Here is a 23,784-nt window from a genome sequence, read left to right as displayed (position 1 = left end):
TGTTGGAGCATTCACCACCTCTGGAGGCAGGTTGTTCCACTGGTTAATTGTTCTAACTGTCAGGAAGTTTCTCCTTAGTTCTAGGTTGCTTCTCTCCTTGACTAGTTTCCATCCGTTGCTTCTTGTCCTGCCTTCAGGTGCTTTGGAGAATAGCTTGGCTCCCTCTTCTTTGTGGCAGCCCCTGAGATATTGGAACACTGCTATCATGTCACCCCTCACCCTTCTCTTCATTAAACTACACATACCCAATTCCAGGAACCGTTCCCTATATGTTTTAGCCTCCAGCCCCCTAATCATCTTTGTTGCTCTTCTCTGTACCCTTTCTAGAGTCTCGACATCTTTTTTACATCGTGGTGACCAAAACTGGATGCAGTATTCCAGGTGTGGCCTTACCAAAGCATTGTAAAGTGGTATTAGTACTTCACTTGATCTTGATTCTTGATTGTTGTTTTCCTTGCGTGGGGAAGAGACAACAAGCCCCAAGGGGCAGGAAAATGTCTCTCTGGCTCTGGGGTGACTATAATTCACCTGCTCTCTCTGCCTTTCAGAGGAACCAAATACTTGTGGTGCCATGGCAAGGAATTAAAATAAAACCGAGCGAGGAGAACCAGACCTGGAAATGACTCCAGACAAAAATTAGGGAAGCCTCCTCCGGAGCGGGAGGGGCATCTGTGTGTGGGTACACGCACCAATTTTTGTGTGTATGTGTGTCTAAATATGGGGGTGTCAATTGGGGACCCGCTGGCTTAAAAGTTGGGGAAGGGGGGCTGTCTCGGGATGTCTTCAAGGGGCTACGTGCAGCGTCAAAGTCTGCGTGGGTCGTTGCTTCTGGTGTCAACTTTGCTTACCCGATCGGAAAGCGGCAGGAAAGTTGGGGGGGGGGGAGATTAAAAATATTGGGGAAAGTACACCCGGAGCCCGTGTGTGTGTGTGTGTGTGTGTGTGTGTGTGTGTGTGTGTGTGTGAGAGAGAGAGAGAGAGAGAGATCTCGACTGTGTTTGTGTGTGAAAGAGAGATCAACGTGTGTGTGTGTGTGTGTGTGTGTGTGTGTGTATGTGAGAGAGAGATCGAGATTGTGTGTGTGTTTGTGTGTGTGTGAAAGTGTGAGAGATCAACTTGTGTGAGACAGAGGTCATCGCGAGTGTGTGTGAAAGAGAGATCAACGTTTGTGTGAGAGAGATATCGACGTGTGTGTGTGTGTGTGTGTGTGTGTGTGTGTGCGCGCGTGTAAAAGAGATCAGCGTGTGTGTGGAAAGAGAGGGAGAGATATCAACGTGTGTGTGTGTGTGTGTGTGTGTGTGTGAGTGTGTGAGAGAGAGAGAGATCTCGACTGTGTTTGTGTGTGAAAGAGAGATCAACGTGTGTGTGTGTGTGTGTGTGTGTGTGTGTGTGTGTGTGTGTGACGTGTGTGTGTGTGTGTGTGTGTGTGTGTGTGTGTGAGAGAGAGAGAGAGAGAGATTGTGTGTGTGTTTGTGTGTGTGTGAAAGTGTGAGAGATCAACGTGTGTGAGACAGAGGTCAGAGTGTGTGTGAAAGAGAGATCAACGTGTGTGTGAGAGAGATATCGACGTGTGTGTGTGTGTGTGTGTGTGTGTGTGCGCGCGCGCGTGTTTAAAAGAGAGATCAGCGTGTGTGTGGAAAGAGAGGGAGAGAGATATCAACGTGTGTCTGTGTGTGTGAAGTGTGAAAGAGAGATCAACGTGTGTGAGAGATCAGCGCGAGTGTGTGTGAAAGAGAGAGATCAACGTGTGTGTGTGTGAGTGAGAGAAAGAGAGAGAGAGAGCGAGCGAGAGAGAGAGAGATTAAAGCTTTGCTCGTGGAGACCGAGGAAGGGACGGAAGAGAAAAGAAGACACTATACGGGGCAGCGCTGCCCCTCGGACAGCCCAGCCCCCCCACCCCACCCCACCCCAACCCCCCGCTCCTCGCTCACCTTCCTGCTCGGTCGGTCCTGGCGGCGCTCCCGTCCCGCTGCTCCCCAGCAGGAGCGCCCGAGTGCCAGGCGAGCGGCTCCTCAGGCGCAACCCGTCCGCCGCCGCTATCACCACCACCACCACCACCACCAGCAGCAGCAGCAGCAGCTCGCAAGGCGAACCGGTCCCTCCTCCCGTCGAAGGGAGCGGCGGAAAGCCCCGAGGGCTGCGCGCGAGGCGTGGGCGGCTGCGGGCGGCCCGGTCCTTTGCAGAACGAGAGCGCGCAAGAACCGAGAGGGGTGGGGGGGTGAGGGGAGGGAAATGAACTCCCGGGACGCTCCCCCCCCCCGCTTGTGGACCTGCGCGCTGAGCGGGGCGTGGGCAGGTGCCACGAAAGACTTCGGGCGGGGAAAAAGAAGTTGCAGAGAAGAGCAACTGAGACGATTTAAAAGCCTTGGAGACTAAAAAAAAAACGTACGAAGAACGGCTGCAGGACTTTGGGTTTGACTGTAGCCAAGAAATTAAAAGACGCTTGCTCCTCGGGAGGAAAGCCATGGCAAATCTAGACAGCACACTAAAAAGCAGAGACGTCACCCTGTCAACAAAAGTGCGTATAGTCAAGGCTATGGTCTTCCCAGTTGCAATGTATGGCAATGAAAGCTGGACCATAAGAAAGGCTGAGTGCCAAAGAATTGAGGCCTTTGAACTATGGTGCTGGAGAAGACTCCTGCGAGTCCCTTGGCCTGCAAGGCGATCAAACCGGTCAGTCCTAGAGGAGATCAACCCCGACTGCTCTTTAGAAGGCCAGATCCTGAAGCTAAAACTCAAATACTTTGGCCACCTAATGAGAAGGAAGGATTCACTGGAGAAGAGCCTAATGCTGGGAAAGGTTGAGGGCAAGAGAAGAAGGGGACGACAGAGAAGGAGGTGGCTGGATGGAGTCACTGAAGCAGTAGGCGTGAGCTTAAATGGACTCCAGAAGATGGTAGAGGACAGGAAGGCCTGGAGGAACATTGTCCATAGGGTCGCGATGGGTCGGACATGACTTCGCAACTAACAACAACAACAACAACAGTCTAGAGGGGAAGAAAACAACAACAACTGCTCTTTAGAAGGCCAGATCCTGAAGCTGAAACTCAGGGGGGATGTGCTGGGGTTTTTATTGGGGATTTTTATATTATTCTACTGTTTTTAGCTCGGGCTCTTATTTAATTCTTTTTTTTTAATTTTTTGTATTCTGTATTTTTTATGTGCCCTGTTCACCGCCCTGAGTCCTTCGGGGAGAAGGGCGGTATACAAATATAATAAATGAAAGAAATGAAATGAAATGAAAGCTGAAACTCAAACTCAAGAGCCTTGGTGGAGCAGTAGGCTAATGCCTCCTTAAGTAACACCAGCTGCCTGTAATTAGTGCAGGTTCGCATCCCACCAGGCTCAAGGTTGACTCAGCCTTCCATCCTTGCGAGGTAGGTAAAATGAGGACCCAGATTGTTGGGGGCAATTAAGCTGACTTTGTAATAATGCCGCTTGGGGCGGGTGTGAAAGCCCTAATAAGCAGGCATATACATAGAATGAAGGCTACTGCTAAGCTTGTAAGCCGCCCTGAGTCTTCGGAGAAGGGCAGGATATAAATGGAATAAAAATAAAAAAATAAAAATAAATACTTTGGCCACCTAATGAGAAGGAAGGACTCACTGGAGAAGAGCCTAATGCTGGGAAAGATTGAGGGCAAGAGAAGAAGGGGACGACAGAGAATGAGGTGGCTGGATGGAGTCACTGAAGCAGGAGGCGTGAGCTTAAATGGACTCCAGAAGATGGTAGAGGACAGGAAGGCCTGGAGGAACGTTGTCCATGGGGTCGCGATGGGTCGGACACGACTTCGCAGCTAACAAGAACAACAACAACAGCAGAAAAAAGAAGGACTGGGGGGGGAGGGGGACATGATAGCAGCGCTCCAGTATTTGCGGGGCTACCACAAAGAAGAAGAAGGGGGGGGGTGTCAACTTATTTTTTTTTAATTTTTTTAAAAAATTTTTATTTTAATCCCATTTCTATTCCGCCCTTCTCCGAAGACTCAGGGCGGCTTACAATCTAAGCACAAATCAAATGTGCTTAGCAATAGCCTTCATTCTACGTATATGCCTGCTTTATTAGGGCTTTCGCCAGAAAGCAAGAATTGCTAAGCGCATTGATTTGTGCTTCTTAAGATTGTAAGCCGCCCTGAGTCTTCGGAGAAGGGCGGGATAGAAATGGGATTTTTAAAAAAAGAAAAAAAAAGACAAGAAACAAGGGATAAAAATTAATCGAGGAGAGATGCAACCTGGAATTAAGGAGAAGCTTCCTAACAGTGAGGACAATTAACCAGTGGAACAGCTTTGCCTTCAGAAGTTGTGGGGGCTTCATCACTCGAGCTTTTCAAGAAGAGACTGTTGGATTTGGCTGGTCTAGACTCTAGGGAAAAGAAAGACACGGGGTGACGTGATAGCAGTATTCCTGTATTTAAGCAGTTGCCCAAAAGAAGAGGGGGGGTCAACCTATTTACCAAAAGACCAGAAGGTAGGACAAGAAACAATGGATGGAAACTAATCAAGGAGAGAAACAACCTGGAACTAAGGAGAAACTTCCTAACAGCAAGGAGAATTAACCAGTGGAACAGCTTTGCCTTCAGAAGGTCTGGTTGCTTCATCACTGGAGGTTTTTAAGAAGAGACTGGACAGCCACTTATCTGAAATGGTAGGGTCTCCTGCTTGAGCAGGGGGTTGGACTAGAAGACCTCCGTGGTCCCTTCCAGCTCTATTCTGATTGAGGGGGGGAAGGGAGATGAGCTCACTGGACGCTCTCTGATGGCTGCCTAGTTGTGTAGCGAGGCACCAAAGCAGCGGGCGGAGTGTGGGCAGGTGCCATGGAGGTGCAGCATCTTCCCTACCTGTGGCTGTGAATCCGAGGGGCTGTGGTGGGTGCAGGGTCTCTTCAATCAAACTTGGACTTTGCAGGGGGGGGAAGAAAGGCAGGTGAGAAACAGACTCCCTTTCCTCCTAGCCGTGCCTCTCCCCCAACCATTAGGTAACCTGATAGGGCTTTTGTGAAAAATACAGGTAGTCCTCAACTTACAACAATTCATTTAGTGACCCAAGTGGAAAAAAAAGTGACTTACGACCGCTTTGCACACACACAGTGGTTGCAGCAACCCCATGGCTGCATGATCAACGTTGGGAAGCTTGGCAACTGATTCATATTTACTTCAGTTGTGGTGTCTCGGGGTCACTTTTGCGACCCTCTGACAAGCAAAGTCGATGGAGAAGCCAGATTCACCTCACAACCGTCTTCCTAACTTAACAACTTGTGGCAGGAAAGGTTGCAAAATGGGTCAGAATTCGCTTGATAACTGTCTCGCTTAGCAACGGAAATTCAGGACTCGGTTGTGGCCGTAAGCCGAAGAGTCCTGGTACTGAAAAAGTTTTCAGTCTCTAAAATGACCCCATAAATGGACCCCACTCCATTTTTTGCAGAGCAGTAAATCAAAACAGCTAAAGGGTCATTCCTGAATATTTCCAATTATTGTGCATTTGCTGTCACAGACTTGCATTAATTGTGACATTTCAGTGTGCAGTAAGAAAAAAAGGTTTTTTTTTAGCAATTCTACTGCTCCCCCCCCCAAATCGGTTAGCACTCTAAAAAGACCTTTCTTTTAAAGCCGCTGGCATGCATGCTAACTAATATTTTATTTCTAACCCGCTACTGTGTACATGGCCCAACTGCATTAAAAATATGGAAAAAGTGACATTGTTTTTCACGCTTACGACCATTCCAGCATCCCCATGGTGATGTGATCAAAATTCAGATGGTCAGAAACTGTCTCATGTTTATGACGGTTGTAGTGTAGTGTAGTGCCCATATTAATTTTAATATGTATTAATTATTACGGGCATAATGGTTTAATCACTTTTTAATTTTTGTATTCTGTTTTTTATTATGTATTGCCCTGTTCACCGCCCTGAGTCCTTCGGGAGAAGGGCGGTATACAAATTAAATTATTATTATTATTATTATCCCCTTTTGCAACCTTCTGACAAACAAAGTCAATGGGGAAGACAGGTTCATTTAACATCCCTGTTACTAACTTAACAATTGCAGTGATTCACTTAACAACTGTGGCAAGATAGGTCATGAAATGGGGCAAAATAACTGTCTCGCTTAGCAACAGAAATTTTAAGCTTGATTCTGGTCATAAGCCGAGGACCTCCTGTAACAGCCAAGGACCAAGTAGCAATTAAAATTACCTGAAAGGGATGCAACTGATTCTTTTACAATTGCAATAAAAACAATGTGGTGTGGTTATACAGACTAGATCTAGCCACCCTCTTTCTGTACTGATGAACAGGCAAAGCAATGCCAACATGAAGATCCATGCTTGGAACATGCTTGTCGACAAAACACAGGCAGTCCTCGACTTACGACCACAACTGAGCCCCAAATTTCTGTTGCTAAGTGAAACATTTGTTAGTTGCATTTTACCCCGTTTTACTACTGTACTTTTCTTGCCACAGTTGTTAAGTGAATCACTGCACTTGTTAAGTTAGTAACCTGGCGGTTAAGTGAATCTGCCTTCCCCATCGACTTGTCTTGTCAGAAAGCCCTCAGAAGGGGGATCACGTGACCATCAGACATTGTGACCGTCAGTTGTCAGGCATCTGAATTTTGGTGGGGATGCTACAGCAGTCATAAGTGTGAAAAATGGTCATCAGTCGCTTTTTCCAGTGCCATTGTAACTTCGAATGGTCACTAAGTGAACAGTTGTAAGTCGAGGACTACCTGGAATAACATGTGCAGCTTTAGTGGTGCACCTGCCTGACTTTAAAATCTGTCAGCAAATCCCAGTTATAAAGGAATGGAACCAAATTGAGGCTAGGCGTGTGAGGCCTGTCACGGTGCTGAGCCAGCCCTGCACACACACACACACACACCCTTTTAAGATGTCACTTGCAGGAATCGTGGCACACAAATCTCGGGGGTACCTGCCTGTTCCAGTCCTACCTATGCTCTTTGGGGTGCCCTTTTTCTCCTCTGTATTTTGAATTCTGGAAACAGAGGAACTGAAGAAAAATAACAGTTCTGCCTCTTGTGCTTCCTCCAAAATACACATTTGCATCTCTTGGGAAGCGGCAGCAAAGGCTAGAAGTGGAAATTTACCAAGCTGAGTTAAAGATTATTGTAAAAGCTGCTCGCATGCCAAATTTATCCTGCCCAAGAACGGTTTAAAATGGTGTGTAATATCAGAGTTGGAAGGCACCTTGGAGGTCTTCTAGTCCAACCCTCTGCTCAGGCAGGAAACTCTGTCTGCAAAGTGGGGTACACACTTACCAGAGGGGCACAGGATGACCCACTGGGATGCTGGGAAAACATTAGAATGTCTACTTATATTTATCATGGATGAAAAAAATAAAAACAATCTGTGAGGTTGCTAAGAACTGACAGCTTATACGGAATACACAAAATGTAATTCTGTATCTATGGGACTGTACTTTAGATTAAATATAAATAAGAATTTAAGCTATTTGATCTCCTAAAAACTCTGCCAAAGATGTTACCTAGCCGAGTAACGAAACGTTCAGAAACCAACCCGCAAGCTCAGAGAATAAACCTTCACCCTCAGTTTAAGTTAGATTAATAGTTAATGCACAAAATATACAAAGTTAATATATTGAGGGTATGGTTTATAATGTAGATGATATTAGTGTAGTAATACACATATATAATAATTTATAAATAACAGAGTTGGAAGAGATCTTGGAGGTCATCTAGTCCAACCCCCTGCTCAAGCAGCAGACCCTATACCATTTTTGACAAATGATTGTCCAATCTCTTCTTAAAAACCTCCAGTGATGAAGCACCCACAACTTCTGGAGGCAGGTTGTTCCACTGGTTGATTGTTCTCATTGTTAGGAAATTTCTCCTGAGTTCTAGGTTGCTTCTCTCCTTGACTAGTTTCCATTCGTTGCTTCTTGTCCTGTCTTCAAGCGCTTTGGAGAATAGCTTGACACCCCCCCTCCTTCTTTGTGGCAGCCCCTCAAATATTGGAACACTGCTTTCATGTCACCCCTTGTCCTTCTTTTCACTTGTTTAGTGAAAATAAGCAAGCATGTGTTGTGGAGCGCACACTGAAAACAGTTTTCCTGATACGGCAGTGCGATCATTAGAGGAAAACATTGTGTCAGCTATCCTTAACAATTACGGGCAACCCTCTTTTGAGAGTAAAACCCCTTTCAAGGCAACTTGCAAAATAACTTATGATAAAAGAGAGATATCAGCTGAAGTCACTCACTTTTTAGGAAGCTTGGTATCTGAAGCTGGTAGTCCTGAGTTAATGCCGAGGGCTGGCGAGGTCTTTCTTCGGTTCCCTCCAGGAAGAGAAACAAAAAATAAAAATAAAATAAAAATAAATATGTTAGGACACTGGATCTGTTTCATGCAAATGGTAGAGGCGAGCTCCCCAACTGAAGTGAGTAACACCTGACTCAGGATGTGACGTGTGGCGCGGGGAGTATCAGATGTGTGGGAGACAGCTGAGTAGGAAAGGAAAAGTCACACGCATTATTTGCCTTAGGTCCTCCGGGGAAAGATGCAAGACTCTCTGCCGGAGACTTTCCAGAGTCTCTCTGGTGGCAAAAGAGGGATGCCACGCAGCTCAGTGGAAAAACAGGCTTGTTATGGGCGGGCTTGATATGCACAACATTCAGGCTCCTCACCGCTAAACTCTTCACGTTAGGAAGGCTGAACAAGAACAGTTCCTCAGGAGCGCCTGTGAATCACAACAGACCAGCTGTGTTATGCTGACAAGCCTTGGCTTAACGATGGTTTTAGTTTAGTTTACATAGCTGATAAACTAAAGTTTATACACCATCCTTGACTGGGGGTGCACAACGCATAGCTTGCAGGTACTCCTCAACTGATAACCCTTCATTTAGGGTCTGTTCAAACTTACAATGGCACTTATGATCATTTTTCACACTTAGACCGTTGCAGCGTCCCCACGACCACGCAATCAACATTCAGATGCTTGGCCACTGGCTTATACAGGCGGTCCTCGACTTACAACATATCATTTAGTGACCGTTCAAAGTTATGATGGCACTGAAAATATGAGTTGTGACCACGTTTCACACTTATGACCGTTGCAGCTTCCCCGTGGTCACGTGATCCAAATTCAGATGCTTGGCAATTGACTCATATTTATGACGGTTGCAGTGTCGCGGGGTCGTGTGATCATTTTTTGTGACCTTCTGACAAGCACAGTCAATGGGGAAGCCAGATTCACTTAACAACTGGGTTAAGTGGTAACTGGGTTACCATTGCAGTGGGGCACTTAACTGGGGGAAGAAAGGTCGTAAAAAGGTTGTAAAATGTGGCAGAGCTCACTTAGCAATGGTCTTGCTTAGCAAAAGAAATTTTGAGCCCAGTTGTAGTTGTAAGGTTGAGGACTACTTGCATTGTCTTTAAACCCAAAGCAAACCATGCTATTAGTCAAACTTGGCCACTTTAAGACTTGTGGACCCAGCCAGCCGGGAATTCTGGGAGTTGAAGTCCACAAGTCTTAAAGTGGCCATGTTTGAGGACCCCTGCTATTAATGAACCAGTCAGTGGACCAAAGACAGCTTTTCCAAAGCTGGAGTCTCCAGCAATGCTGAATACAATTCTCAGAGTAGCTAAGCGAATGCAATACAAATAGTCCCCGACTTACAGCCATTCATTTAGCGGCTGTTCAAAGTTACAATGGCACTGGGAAAAAAGTGATTTACAACCATTCCTCGCACTTACGACCAACACAGCATCCCCACCATCAGTGCTTGGCAACCTGGCATGTATTGATAACAGCTGCAGCATCCCACGGTCATTGCTATTTGCAACCTTCCCAGTTATTCTCTCTCAGCCCAGCCCACCTCACAGGGTTGTTGTAGTAAGGAAAATAGGAGGAGAAAGGAGTTTTAGGTATGTTCATTACCTGGAGTTATATATATATATATATATATATATAATTTTATTTATTTTATTTTATTTTATAATTTATTTATTTTATTTTATTTATTTTAATTCCATTTATATCCCGCCCTTCTGCAAAGACTCAGGGCGGCTTACAAGCATAGCAGTAGCAGTAGCCTTCATTCTATGTATATGCCTGCTTATTAGGGCTTTCACACACACACACCCCAAAAATCTGGGTCCTCATTTTACCTACCTCGGAAGGATGGAAGGCTGAGTCAACCTTGAGCCTGGTGGGATGCGAACCTGCACTAATTGCAGGCAGCTGGTGTTACTTAAGGAGGCATTAGCCCACTGCTCCACCAAGGCTCTTTTATATATATATAAAAGTGGGATATAAATAAATAAATAAATGACACAAATTTTAATACAGGTAGTCCCTGACTTAACAGTTTGTTTAGTGATTGTTCGAAGTCACCACAGCACTGAAAAAAATAACATGACCATTTTTCAACTTAACAACCATTGCAACATCTCCATGGTCACGTGATCAAAATTCAGGTGCTTTGACAACTGACTCATATTTATGACGATTGCAGTGTCCCGGGGTTGTGTGATCATGTTTTGTGACCTTCTGATGAGCTAAGTCAATGGGGAAGTCAGATTCACTGAACAACTGTGTTACTAACTGCAGTGATTCGCTTAACAACCGTGGCAGGAAAGGTCGTAAAATGGGGCAAAACCCACTTAACGACTGCCTTGCTTAGCAACAGAAATCTGGGGCTCCATTGTGGTAGTAAGTTGAGGACTACCTGTAATAACTGTTAGGGCGAAAGAGTTCCCAATGAGGAGGCAGAAGCTTTTAGTTTCAATCACGCTGCCACTTTGCTATAAGGCAAAGAATTCAGAAAAGAGGTTAGTATAAATAGAAGTTGGGAATGCCGTAAAAATGTCTTGGCCTCTGAAGCTGCAAAGATGCTTTGGCCCCCAAGATTTGCAGGCAGTAAAATAAGAAACGGCCGTTGCTTGTTCCCCATTTTTCTAGTGGAATAGATTCTCCCAGTTTAACTGGTTTTGCAGGCTTTTGCACCTGGTCAAGCGTGGAAAAGTTCAGGCTCACAGGACTGACTAGTTTGTGGCTAAAAACTGGGGGGCCCTCAATAAGAATAAGCACCAGATGCACAGCAAAGGGTGGTAAACAACACCACAACCAGGCCCAGAAGTTTCAAAGATTCTTCTTCCCTTTAGATTCTCCCAAGTTCTCTTGTTTAGCACCGGAATCCCAAAGGTGCTTTTTCAGGAGGCAACTGGACTTTCTTGTTTTATTTTGAAGATTTTTTTTTCCTTCTTACCCAAGAAGCTTCTTCAGCTCTGACTGGGTGGTGGGAATGGAAGGATTTCTATTCCTTGCGGAAATTTGCATTCGTTTAGAGACTCTTGGACGTTTACCTGTGAACTCAGGGTCACCTGAGTAGTGCAAAGGTGTGTGGAGCCTTTTTGGCTGCAGGAAATTTTGTGCCCTGTGTCCCTTTCACTGTTGAAGACAGGCACACAGGCTGTCGGGGATGAGTCTGTGTTGTCTGCATCTCAAACTGAAGTGCAAATGGTTCTGTTCATACTCCTGTACCACTTGAAGGGTGTATTCCTCCCAAAGTGCATTAACTAAATATTAATATTAATATTAATATTAATAATAATAATAATAATAATAATAATAATAATAATAAGAAGAAGAAGAAGAAGAAGAAGAAGTTGGAAGGGACCTTGGAGGTCATCTAGTCCAACCCCCTGCTAAGGCAGGAAACCCTATACCATTTCAGAAAAAGTGATAAGTGTCTATGGCGATTCTCAGTCATCCAGGTCAAGGTTGTCCCAAACCATGTCCCAAATTGGGACAACCATGACCTGGATGACTGAGAAGCTCCATAGACACTTCATCACCGGAATAATGTACGAGGAGAAAGCCTTGTTTTTAGTATCAACCAATTAGAAGTAAGACACTCTCACTAACCACTTTTAATAGAGCAGACTTCCCTCCAACTTGCACCTTTTATATACAGGTAGGTGCAGCATAATTTCAGATGACTTTGTGAATGAATGAACCTTTATTGTCAAAGTACAACCATGGATACATTGAGATTGGCTGAGCCTCCCTTCGTGCCCCCACCCCCAACTTACCAGTGGCGTAGCGTGGGGGGTGCAGGGGGGGCCGGCCGCACCGGGCACAACATCTGGGGGGGGGCGCTCGCACTCGCAGCTCTCTGCCCCTGCCTGGCTCACTCACTCTCTCTCACTGCAGTGCTGGCTGTGCGAATCCGATCCGAGCCGCCGGGTCGCCGCCCACTGTGGAGGGGGGGTGCCAGGCGTGCAGTGCGGTTGCACGGGTTAGGGGGAGCAAATTACTTGCCTTGCCCTGGGTGCTGACAACCCACGCTACGCCACTGCAACTTACAGTGACACAAACCCTCCATCTTATTACACCATGTGAACTAATTGCACAACGCACTGGCCTCGCAAGTCAATCATGCATAAAAGTTTATAAAATTATTTCCCGTTCAAAAGCCCATGGATACAAGCTGTTTTTCAGCCTGTTTGTGCGGCTGGCTATACTCCTATATCTCCTACCCAATGGTAGGAGAGTAAAGAGATACCGTTCAGGGTGTGAGTCGTCCCTGAGAATTTTCCTCACTCTTCCAAGGCAGCGGGCCCTGGCAAGGTCATCCAGCGGTGTCAGGGGACAGCCCACAATGTCTTGTGCTGTGATCACCACCCTCTGTAATGCCTTCCTATCCGCGGCTGTCAGACCAGCATACCAAACCACAATACCATACGAGAGGACGCTCTCTATAGTAGACCGGTAAAAGAGGGTCATTAGCTGTTGTTCTACCCTGTTCTTCCACAAGACCCTAAGAAAGTGAAGCCTCTGTTGAGCCTTTCTGGCCACCTGGGTTGTGTTAACTTTCCAGGTCAGATCTTCGCAGAGGTAGACTCCCAGAAATTTAAAGGAGGAAACTCTCTCCACACAGTCCTCCCTGATGTAAAGTGGGGCAGGTTCCTCCTTTTTTCTCTGGAAGTCTAGCACCATCTCTTTCGTCTTGCCGATGTTCAGGTGCAAGTTGTTGTTACAACACCATATGGATAGTTTTTGTACCTCCGCCCTGTATGCTGTCTCATCCCCACCTGTAATAAGACCCACCACGGTTGTATCATCTGCGAACTTGATTATCGCAGTAGATGGGTTGGATGATACGCAGTCATATGTATACAAAGAGTACAGGTAGGGGCTAAGCACGCAGCCCTGTGGCGAGCCGGTGCAAAGCTTCAGGGGGGTGGACAAAGCACTTTGACAATCGCAGCCAAGCAATTCATAATAAGCACGCTTTTGTTCAAGAAAGTTTTGCTAACTTTACCAGGCAGATTGCACTATAGTTCCGAATGACTTGCAACAGGTAAAAGTAACTATTATGGGATGATTGTTAATATTGTATCTTACAATAGGCCTTGATTTTGTGTCCCTAGGACTATGGAATGAGGAAGTCAGAGGTTGTGTAATTGGACAAGTGAAGGCTTGCTGATTAAACAACCAATTGACAAAGACAGATAATAGGATTGTTCCCTCCCTTATAACCACAAAGACACTTTTTCATGTATATGAGATGTGCTGGTAAAGAGTCTTTAGCAGCTGCCTAGCAGGCAGAAATTCGGGTGGCCAAAAAGCTATTCCTGAACCAGAAAAGGTTTCCCCTGTTGAATTTCTGGTTGACGGTTATGGCATTTGTAGTAGTCCCATAAAATGGGCATTTATCTATCACCTCTGGATGTTAACAACCGTTTTCCAAGGCCTTGGGTGATAGTTTTTCCCACTTTTGCTAGAAAGTCAAATCAGCTGACATATTAAGCCTTGAATTTTTTTTTAGGCCATAGTAGGGGATGCGATGCCTCAGTGGTTAAAGATGCTGAGCTTGTCAGCTGGAAAGCTGACAGCCTAGGTTTGAGACTCATGCGCTGCATATCAGAGTGAGCTCCCGTTACTTGGCTCAAGCTTCTGCACACCTAGCAGTTTGAAAGCATGCAAATGCAAGTAGATAAATAGGTACCACTTCGGTGGGAAGGTCTTCCGGGCACGTTGGCTCCGTCTGCTAATAAATGAAGATGAGCATCACCCTCTAGAGCAGGGGTGCCAAACTGCTGGCCTGCGGGCCGGAAGCTGCGCCCACCCCATTGCCGGAATGGCAAAACCGTCCCAATACGTTGCGCGATGTCACATGACATCGCGAGTTTGACATGTCTGCTCTAGGGTCAGAAATGTCTGGCCATGGTTTGTTCACAGCTAGTTCACTCATACTGCATTATTACAGAACACAATTGACAAAACTGTATCAGGCTGAGTTATTCTAAGCTATACAGATAGTTCTGGATTTACAACCAGAACTGAAACCAGAATATCTGTTGTTGGCAAGACAGGTGTTTGTTAAGTGAATTGCACCCAATTTTGCCTCCTTTTTAATCATGGTTGTTAATCACTGTAGTTGTTAAGAGAATCATATAGTCATTCAGTGAATCTGGCTTCCCCCACTGACTTTACTTGTTGAAAGCCAGCCGGGAAGATCACAAATGGCAACCACATAACTTTAGGATGCTGCAAACGTCGTAAATTCATGCAGGCTGCCAAGGGCCGAAGTTTTGATCACGTAACTACAGGGATGTTGCAATGATCGTAAAAGGCGAGGACTGGTTATAAGCCTCTTTTTTCAATGCCACAGTTGCTAAATGAATGGTTGCAACTCACGGACTACTTGTAAATCATTGCAAACTGCAAAAGCTCCCCTCACACTACAAGCTAATAAAAGCCACCAGGTCACCATGTTGGATGAATGCAATCTAAAGGGTGTAGGTTATGTAAGTCCCCAGCTATACAAGTTCCATTGGGAGACAATAGGACTTCTCTGCAAAGGTAGTCCTTGACTTATGATCACAATTGATCTCTGTTGCTAGGTGAGGCATTTGTTAGATGAGTTTCGCCCCATTCTACGACCTTTCTTGCCACAGTTGTTAAGCGAATCACTGCAGCTAAGTTATAGTAAGATGGTTCTTAAGTGAATCTGGCTTCTTCACTGACTTTGCTTGTCCGAAGGTTGCAAAAGGTGATAACATGGCTGTCCAGTTTTCTTTGCTACTTCAACCAGTGGGACAGTCGACAATGACCCTGGAACACTCTAGCCATCACGAGTCAAGCGTCTGAATTTTGATCACGTGACCATGGGGATGCCACAATGATTGTGAAAAACGGTCAAAAGTCACTTTTCTCAGGGCCCTTGCAATTTTGGTCACTAAATGAACTGTTGTCAGTAAAGGAATACCTGTAGTATCCTCCACTGTATGATACCCTGTGCCTCAAAAGTTATCTACTGCTCAGCAAGACTTTTAGTAGGGCAATATTGGAAGAAGGAAGAACTGCCGACTATAGAAGAATGGACTTTAAAAGTTTCCAACCTGGCGGAAATGGCAAAGATCTCGGCGTATTTGAAAGACCTTTCGCAACAGCGATATATTGTGGAGTGGAAAAAATGGATTGATTACATCCAGAATAAATATGGGACTAAAAAGTTTCATTTAGCATTTGAATAAGTATCGATGTGACATTTATATTGCTTGTAGTCATTTTATAAGAGCTAAAGTGCGATAGACCTAATAGTTTATTGTTGTTAGCATATGGTAGTTTATGATTGTTTTTTACTTTTATACCTTGTATTTAGCTCTGGGAAGTAGGGGAGGGGGGAAGGGGAGGTGGGGAGGGTTGGGTTGGGTTGGGAAGGGGGGTGGAGGTGGGGAGGGGTTGTTTTGTTAAAGATAAAATGTATTGAAAAACTTTTCAATAAAAAAATAAAAATAAAAAAAAGTTATCTACTGCTATTTCAGAATCAACCCCTTTGATTCTAAGGCGCCCTGGTCCCAATCAACTAACAACTTTGGTTGTTGTTTTTTTTAACTTTGTGATGATCTGTTCATGGTTGGTGCCTGTTCTTTTTGTGTTTTGTTTAAATTGTCAGGGAGTTTTGTTTTTTTTTAAGATCGGGGCCGGCTGACCACGAACAGAAAGCTAAGGCCTGTATTTATCCCTCCCTTCTCATCCTGTTTACTCCGGCCTTTTGCTAAATCGCGTCTTCTAGTTGCGTTGGTGCTTGATTTACACAACTCCCGCCCGGCCAGCACGGCTGATCAGTTCAAAGCAACCGGAGCAACAGTCTCTCTCCTCCCGCGCTCGGCTGGAAGGCGCCGGGATCCCAGGGGTGGAGAAAGGCGGGGGCTTTGTTTCTATCAAGCGGCGGCCTCTCTCAGCCTCTCGGATCCGCTCCCCGCATCTTGGAAGGCGCGTCAGGATGAAGCTTCGTGGCTGGAGCTCCGCGCCCAGAGAGTTTAAAACACGGGTCTTCAAACTTGGCCCTTTTATGACTTGTGGACTTCAACTCCCAGAATTCCTCAGCCAGCAAAGCTGGCTGAGGAATTCTGGGAGTTGAAGTCCACAAGTCATAAAAGGGCCAAGTTTGAAGACCCCTGGTTTAAAAAAACACAGAAGTTCCCTTCGCGTTCCGGTGGGCGTGGCAAAGATGGGTCACGCCTTCTCCGCAGTCCCTCCCTCCCTCCCCCTTCCCCTCCCCCCGGTCTATCTCATCTTCAGCTTTGTGAGTCCGGGTTTTTTTGCCCCCTCAGCCCAGTCGGGATCGCCGTTTGAAAGGCTCGGAGCAACCCTCCCCCGGTTGGCTTCTTGCAAGGAAGGCGCGCGCAAACCTCTTTTTTTTTCCCCCGGGTTTGCGGCTGGTTTGCAAAAGGCCGTTAGTGCCTCCCCACGACTCTTGCGGGTCAGTTCCCCAGCACAGACCGCGCTTTCAGCAACTCTCACGTTTGCCGTCGGATGTCGTTTGCTCTCCCCTCCTTCTGGGAGAGAAAACCAAGATCGTGGCATCCGTCCCTCTCAATTCCTGGCAAATAGATGGGGAAGAAATGGAGGTAGTGACAGATTTTATTTTCCTGGGCTCCGAGATCACTGCAGATGGGGACTGTAGCCAAGAAATTAAAAGACGCTTGCTCCTGGGGAGGAAAGCCATGGCAAATCTAGACAGCACACTAAAAAGCAGAGACATCACCCTGTCAACAAAAGTGCGTATAGTCAAGGCTATGGTCTTCCCAGTTGCAATGTATGGCAGTGAAAGTTGGACCATAAGAAAGGCTGAGCGCCAAAGAATTGAGGCCTTTGAACTCTGGTGCTGGAGAAGACTCCTGCGAGTTCCTTGGACTGCAAGGCGATCAAACTGGTCAGTCCTAGAGGAGACTGCTCTTTAGAAGGCCAGATCCTGAAGTTGAAACTCAAATACTTTGGCCACCTAATGAGAAGGAAAGACTCACTGGAGAAGAGCCTCATGCTGGGAAAGGTTGAGGACAAGAGAAGAAGGGGACGACAGAGAATGAGGTGGCTGGATGGAGTCACTGAAGCAGTAGGCGTGAGCTTAAATGGACTCCAGTAGAGGACAGGAAAGCCTGGAGGAACGTTGTCCATAGGGTCGCGATGGGTCGGACACGACTTCGCAACTAACAACAACAACCCTCTGGGAGGGAGCCTGCAAGTACAGGTAGTCCTCAACTTAAGACCACAATTGAGCCCAACATTTCCCCTTGCTAAGCAGGACAGGATAGGACAAGGGGTAAGGCAACCTTGGCTCTTTTATGACGCGTGGACTTCAACTCCCAGAATTCCTGAGCCAGCATGGCTCAGCTTGGAAACCTCTCCCTTTCCCCTCAGCATGGCTGGCTGAGGAATTCTGGGAGTTGAAGTCCACGCGTCATAAAAGAGCAGGGGTCTTCAAACTTGGCCCTTTTATGACTTTTGGACTTCAATTCCCAGAATTCCTCAGCCAGCGTGCCTGGCTGAGGAATTCTGGGAGTTGAAGTCCACAAGTCATAAAAGGGCCAAGTTTGAAGACCCCTGTAAAAGAGCCAAGGTTGTCTACCACTGGGATAGGATAACCTTTATTGTCACTTGGAAGAATTTAGATGGAATAGAGTAGAATTCTAATATAAACAGAATAACAGCAAGATAGTTGAGTGAGTTTTGCCTCCTTGCCTTGCCGCAATTGTTGAGTGAGTCACTGCTGTTGTTAAGATAGTTAACATGGTTGTGTGAATCTGGCTTCCCCATTGACTTCGCTTCCAGAAGGTTGCAAATGGTGATCACATGACTCCGGGACACTGCAACTGTCATAAATACATGCCAGTTGACAAGCAACTGAGTTTTGAACACATGACCGTGGAGATGTGGTGGTGTAAAAACCCATCATAAGTCACTTTTTTTCAGTGCGGTTATAACTTCAAATGGTCACTAAACAAATGGTTTTAAGTCGAGGACTACCTGTAATTAACTTCTAATGAAGACATCCTGGCTTGGTTCAAACAACAGACTCAGACATGTGGATTTCTTTATAAGCCACAATCAGCAAAGTCTGCACGCACCACTGTAAGTCATCAAATGGTGCCTTGTAAATCATAGTTTCTGGGAGTTGCATGAGTCTGTCAGTTGTGCTTATTTCAGTAAATCATGATTACACAGTTCAAAGCTTCGTGTGATATGTGAACCCGGCCATGCTCAATGGTTATGATCCCCATTAACTCAAAACACCTCCCACTTCAAGATCCTTAAAAACAAGAGTTTCTATCCCATGTATGCCAGAGGATTGGACTAGACCTCCAAGGCCCCTTCCAACTCTGTTCTTCTATTAACTAAAGAATATAGATAAAACAAATAATGAACTATGGCTTAATGTAATAATGTGAAGGGGTTTTTTTTCTTTCAGCAGTCTCTTCTGGCGATTGACAAGCATAACAAAGACATAGCCAGAAGCCAAAATGGACAAATTTCATGGGAATTTGCTTTCAAAAAACCCACACAGATCAGGTGAATAGGTTGTCGTAACTGCTAACCAGGCACACTGCTGAAAAAAGAGGGGAAAAAAACCCCTTTTCGGTGGGATTTAATCTAAAATCTGGGAGCTTTCCCCACATTTTTAAACCACATACAGCACGGGAAACCAGTAGCATGAGACATGGTTCATGTGAAAACTGATTTTAAGGATGATCATTCTTTGGAAAGCTAAGATTTCAGGGAAGAATTAAGCAGAGCATCTTTTTGATGTATTGCAGTTTTAGCAACTTTAAGATGTGAGGACTTCCAGTGTTGGCTGGGGAATTCTGGGAGGTGAGCACTGATGTATTGGGAGTCCTTAACTTAGAAGCACAAATTGGGACCAGAATATCTGTTGTCAGAGGGTCATGCCTGATTTTATGACCTTTTTTTGCTATGGTTGTTAAGTGAATCATTACAGTTGGTAAGTGAGTCATGTGACCATTAAGTGAATTCATCTCTCTCCCCCCCCCCCGCCACTGATTTTACTTGTTGAAAGCTAACTGGGAAAGTTGCAAATGGTGATCACAATGTCCCCAGGACATTGCAAGATGTCATCTGCAACCATGCCCAAATTCTTGGTCACGTGACTGTGGGGAGGTTGCGCCAGTTGCAACTGTGAGGGTGGGTGGCAAGTCACTTTTTTATCAGTACCGTTGTTACTTCAAACAGTCACTAAATGAACAGTTGTAACTCAGGGACTGCCTGTGTCATATTTCCATATGCAGGGAAATTTTTAAGAAATGATATTTCTTTCTGAGTTTGAAGTAGTATAGTTCTGAAACCCCTTAGCAAGCTGCCCTCAGCATGTTTGCAGAGCACATACTTTCATTTTACACACACACACGCACACACACACACACACAAATAGGATTTGTGTTTTGAACAACTGCAGTCTAAAAACTACCTTACATGAGTGAAAACGTTTTCTCACCCTGCCCCAAGCCTTGTGTAAGCAGCCAAGCCTCCTTCCATATCTTCTGAAGTAAAGTAAAATCAAAGGTATAAGTACAGATCAGGTGAGACCTGGCTCAAAAACAGTAACTGTGAGAGGGAGTCCTAGTGGACGATCACTTGACTATGAGCCAGCAGCAGCCAAAAAAGCTAATACAATCCTGGGTTGTACAAACAGAGGCATAGAATCAAGATCACACGAAGTATTAGTTGTTGTTGTTGTTAGCTGCGAAGTCGTGTCCGACCCATCGCAACCCCATGGACAACGTTCCTCCAGGCCTTCCTGTCCTCTACCATCTTCTGGAGTCCATTTAAGCTCACGCCTACTGCTTCAGTGACTCCATCCAGCCACCTCATTCTCTGTCGTCCCCTTCTTCTATTGCCCTCAATCTTTCCCAGCATTAGGCTCTTCTCCAGTGAATCCTTCCTTCTCATTAGGTGGCCAAAGTATTTGAGTTTCATCTTCAGGATCTGGCCTTCTAAAGAGCAGTCAGGGTTGATCTCCTCTAGGAGAAGTATTAGTACCGCTTTCTAAAACCCTAGTAAGACCACACTTGGAATATTGCAACCAATTTTGGTCACCATGCTACCAAAAAGATGTTGAGAGTTTGGAAAAAAATCAGAGAAGAGCAACTAACATGATCAAAGGCCTGGAAACTAAAACATAGGAAGAACGGCTGCAGGACTTGGGTTTGGCTAGTCTAAAGAAAAAAAGAAGTAGGGGAGACATGATAGCAGTGTTCCAGTATCTGAGGGGCTGCCACCAAGAAGAGGGGGGTCACGTTATTCTCCAAAGCACCAGAGAGCAGGACAAGAAACAATGTTTGGGAACTGACCAAAGAGAGAAGCAACCTGGAATTAAGGAGAAACTTCCTGACAGCGACGACAATTATCCAGTGGAACAGCTTGCCTTCAGACATTGTGGGCGCTCCATCACTGGAGATTTTTAAGAAGACAGTCGCTTGTCTGAAATGGTATAGGTCCTCCTACTTGAGCAGGGGGCTGAACTAGATACTAGAAGACCTCCAAGGTCCCTTCCAGCTCTATTCTATTCTAAACTTTTCCAGCTTAAGTGTGCAGGTACTAGAACACAAACAGGTAAACCTGGGCCTGCAAAAGAGATGCCCCATTAACAAGTCCCTGGAACTGGATTCACACTTCACACTAAGCCACAACGTGGCCTGTTGCTTCAGCAAAGTTTTGCAATATGGATTCGTAAAGCCGTGGCTTCTAACCGGTCAGTCCTAGAGGAGATCAACCCTGACTGCTCTTTAGAAGGCCAGATCCTGAAGCTGAAACTCAAATACTTTGGCCACCTAATGAGAAGGAAGGACTCATTGGAGAAGAGCCTAATGGTGGGAAAGGTTGAGGGCGAGAGAAGAATGGGACAACAGAGAATGAGGTGGCTGGATGGAGTCACTGAAGCAGTAGGCGTGAGCTTAAATGGACTCCAGAAGATGGTAGAGGACAGGAAGGCCTGGAGGAACGTTGTCCATGGGGTTGCGATGGGTCAGACACGACTTCGCAGCTAACAACAACAACAAAGCCGTGGCTTCTAGCATTGTCTGCCGGGTGAGCCTGGCCTGTGATGATTCGTTTCACAGACGATAGGCTTTGCCTCTTATATAAATGGAGCACAAGTGTAATTAACAGAGGCAGAATTTTAAGAGCGGTCAGCTCTGAATAATCTATTCACCACAGCAGTTCGGTGCAGAATGACAAAAGCGGTCAATCGAGTCTGACAGCAACATGGACTGTATCAGCTGCTCCTTGGATTTAAGAAGGAATGAAGGGAGAGAATGTGCAGAGAGATATGAAATTGTGGTTGTCTTCAAGACCTTGAGAAGAGGCACACAAGAAATGGAACTATTTAACCCTGTGGGAATACTCCCTTGCAAGTCACAAGATAGGGCACAGTCATTCCTTGTACCCAGCCAAGCTGCTGATCCCTGTCACTCCATTTTGTCCGATCTCAGTGGCAGGGACTCTCGGAAATGCCCTTCACGTTCACTTAGAATTGTCCCAAAGATGCGTTTTCAAAAAAGAAGCTAGACTTTCTTTTTTGTTTGAAAATGTTTCACTTTTCATCCTAGAAGCTCCTTCAATTCAGTTTTACCCAGAATATTTTCCTTGGGTATCCTTCATACACATAGTCCTCGACTTATGTTCACAATGGCGCCTCACAGTTCTGTTGCAAAGCAAGGCAGTGGTTAAGTGACTTTTGCCTCATTTTTACCACTTTTCTTGACACAGGGGTTAAGCGAATGACTGCAGTTGTTAGGTTAGTAGCATGGTGGTTAAGTGACTCTGCCTTCCCCATTGACTTTGCTTGTCAGCGGGTCGTAAAATATGACCACGTGACCCCGGGACACTTCACTTCCCAAGCATCGGAATTTTGATTACGTGACCATGGGGATGCTGCAATGGTCACAAGTGGGAAAAACAGACATCAGTCACTTTTTTCAGTGCGGTTGTAACGCTGAACAGTCACTAAAAGAATGGTTGCAAGTTGAGGACCACCTGTATCCATTTCTTTGCATAGCTCAGCCTTTGCCAACCAACTGTTGTGGACCATAAGCCCTCATCACCCTCAGCCAGCGTTGATTGGGCTTAGCTGGGAAGATCAGAGTTGTCATCCAGCCCATCTGGAAATTGGCCAGGCTGACAAAGGTTACCCTAGAGCAGGGGTCCCAAACCCCCGGTTTGTGGACCGTTACCGGGCCACGGCATGCCAGCAACTGGTCCACACAAACAAGTGAAGCCCCATCCGCAGGATGCAGGCAGCACATAAAACCACACGTCCTCAGGTCCACGGAAAAAACCTCTTTCCATGGAACTGGTCTCTGGTGCCCAAAAGGTTGGGGACCTCTGTCTTAGACAGCTGTTCCTTCCCTTTATAGCATTTTCCCCCACCTCTGACTGTCCCTGAACAGACTACTTGAAAAATCTTACTCAGCTTGATTCTGTCCTTTGGGATTTGCCTGGTTTCTCTGCATAGTTAGAGAGAACTAGAACCTTTTAAAAAAAGACTTCTGGTTTTCTCATCATTCGAAGTCTGAGAAAATGAGATGCTTGCCTAGCTAAGCATGAATGAACTGAAGAACTCTCTTTCTGAACTTGGTACTATCTGGATATATTGGATTGCAAGACCTTAACATCCTTCCTCAAGCCAGGGAAGATTGTACAGTAGTGTAGGTGAATATCGGGCTTAAAATAGGCTTGTAGGCGATGGTGCATTGAATCAGACTAGTTGGAAGGGACCACTAAGTTCATGTAGCCCATCTCTCTGTAATATTCAGGAAAACCAAGTCAACCAAGAAGACACTGGACAGCCATTTGTCTGAAATGGTATAGGGTTTCCTGCCTGAGCAGGGGGTTGGACTAGATGACCTCCAAGGTCCCTTACAATTTTTTGTATTATTATTATTATTATTGAACATCGCACAGTCAGCCAGATGTTCAGACTGGATTTGGCATTTTTGTCTACCTATCAAGTCCTTACCAAGGACCTGGGATAGGCAGATGTGGATGTTTGATGGTATTATAGATGATACTTTTATTCATAAAACATGAAACTCAGTCAACTGAACACTCAAATTGACTGGCACTAATGGTTGACATGGGTTGCTGCCAGCATCCTAGGTATCAACCAGGTATCTCCTTAAAATGTAAGATGTTCCGAGTAGTGCAGTTTTTTGTAGCTTTGCTGGAGTTATTGCAGGAAGCTGCAATTTCTTGATGTATTTTGCAAAGTTTTTGGACATGGTTCCCAGTGCCCCGATGACAATGGGTATCACTGTTACACTTTTCATCCATAATCGCGCAGTTTCGATGGCCAGGTTGCGGTATTTCGTAATTTTTTCCAGTTCTTTTTCTTCGACTCTTGCATCTCCTGGTACAGACATATCAATCAGCTGGATGATGATGATGATGATGATGATGATGATGATGATGATGATGATGATCCCTCTATGAGAGGAGGTTTAGAG

General features: G+C 45.6%; 1 protein-coding gene across 3 annotated transcripts in view; it reads right to left on the bottom strand.

Moving 5' to 3' along the window:
- The window catches only part of LOC308664613 (regulator of G-protein signaling 3-like), a 105,804-nt gene extending 97,252 nt beyond the window's left edge, over positions 1-8,552 (bottom strand). For 2 of the 3 annotated variants that reach the window (XR_014025698.1, XM_081322010.1), the window contains exon 1: positions 1,932-2,569. The gene's annotated coding sequence lies outside the window, so the exon portion shown is untranslated. Of the gene's footprint in view, positions 1-1,931; positions 2,570-8,233 lie in introns of those variants that run through there. The other variant, XM_081322011.1, reaches the window with a different exon arrangement.
- Positions 8,553-23,784: the final 15,232 nt, after the last annotated feature.

Source organism: Vipera berus (genome assembly GCF_964194415.1).
Source record: "Vipera berus genome assembly, chromosome: 2".
NCBI classification, from domain to species: Eukaryota; Metazoa; Chordata; class Lepidosauria; order Squamata; family Viperidae; genus Vipera; species Vipera berus.
Note: the sequence above shows the minus strand (reverse complement) of the source record. Positions and strands in the feature narration are given on the sequence as shown.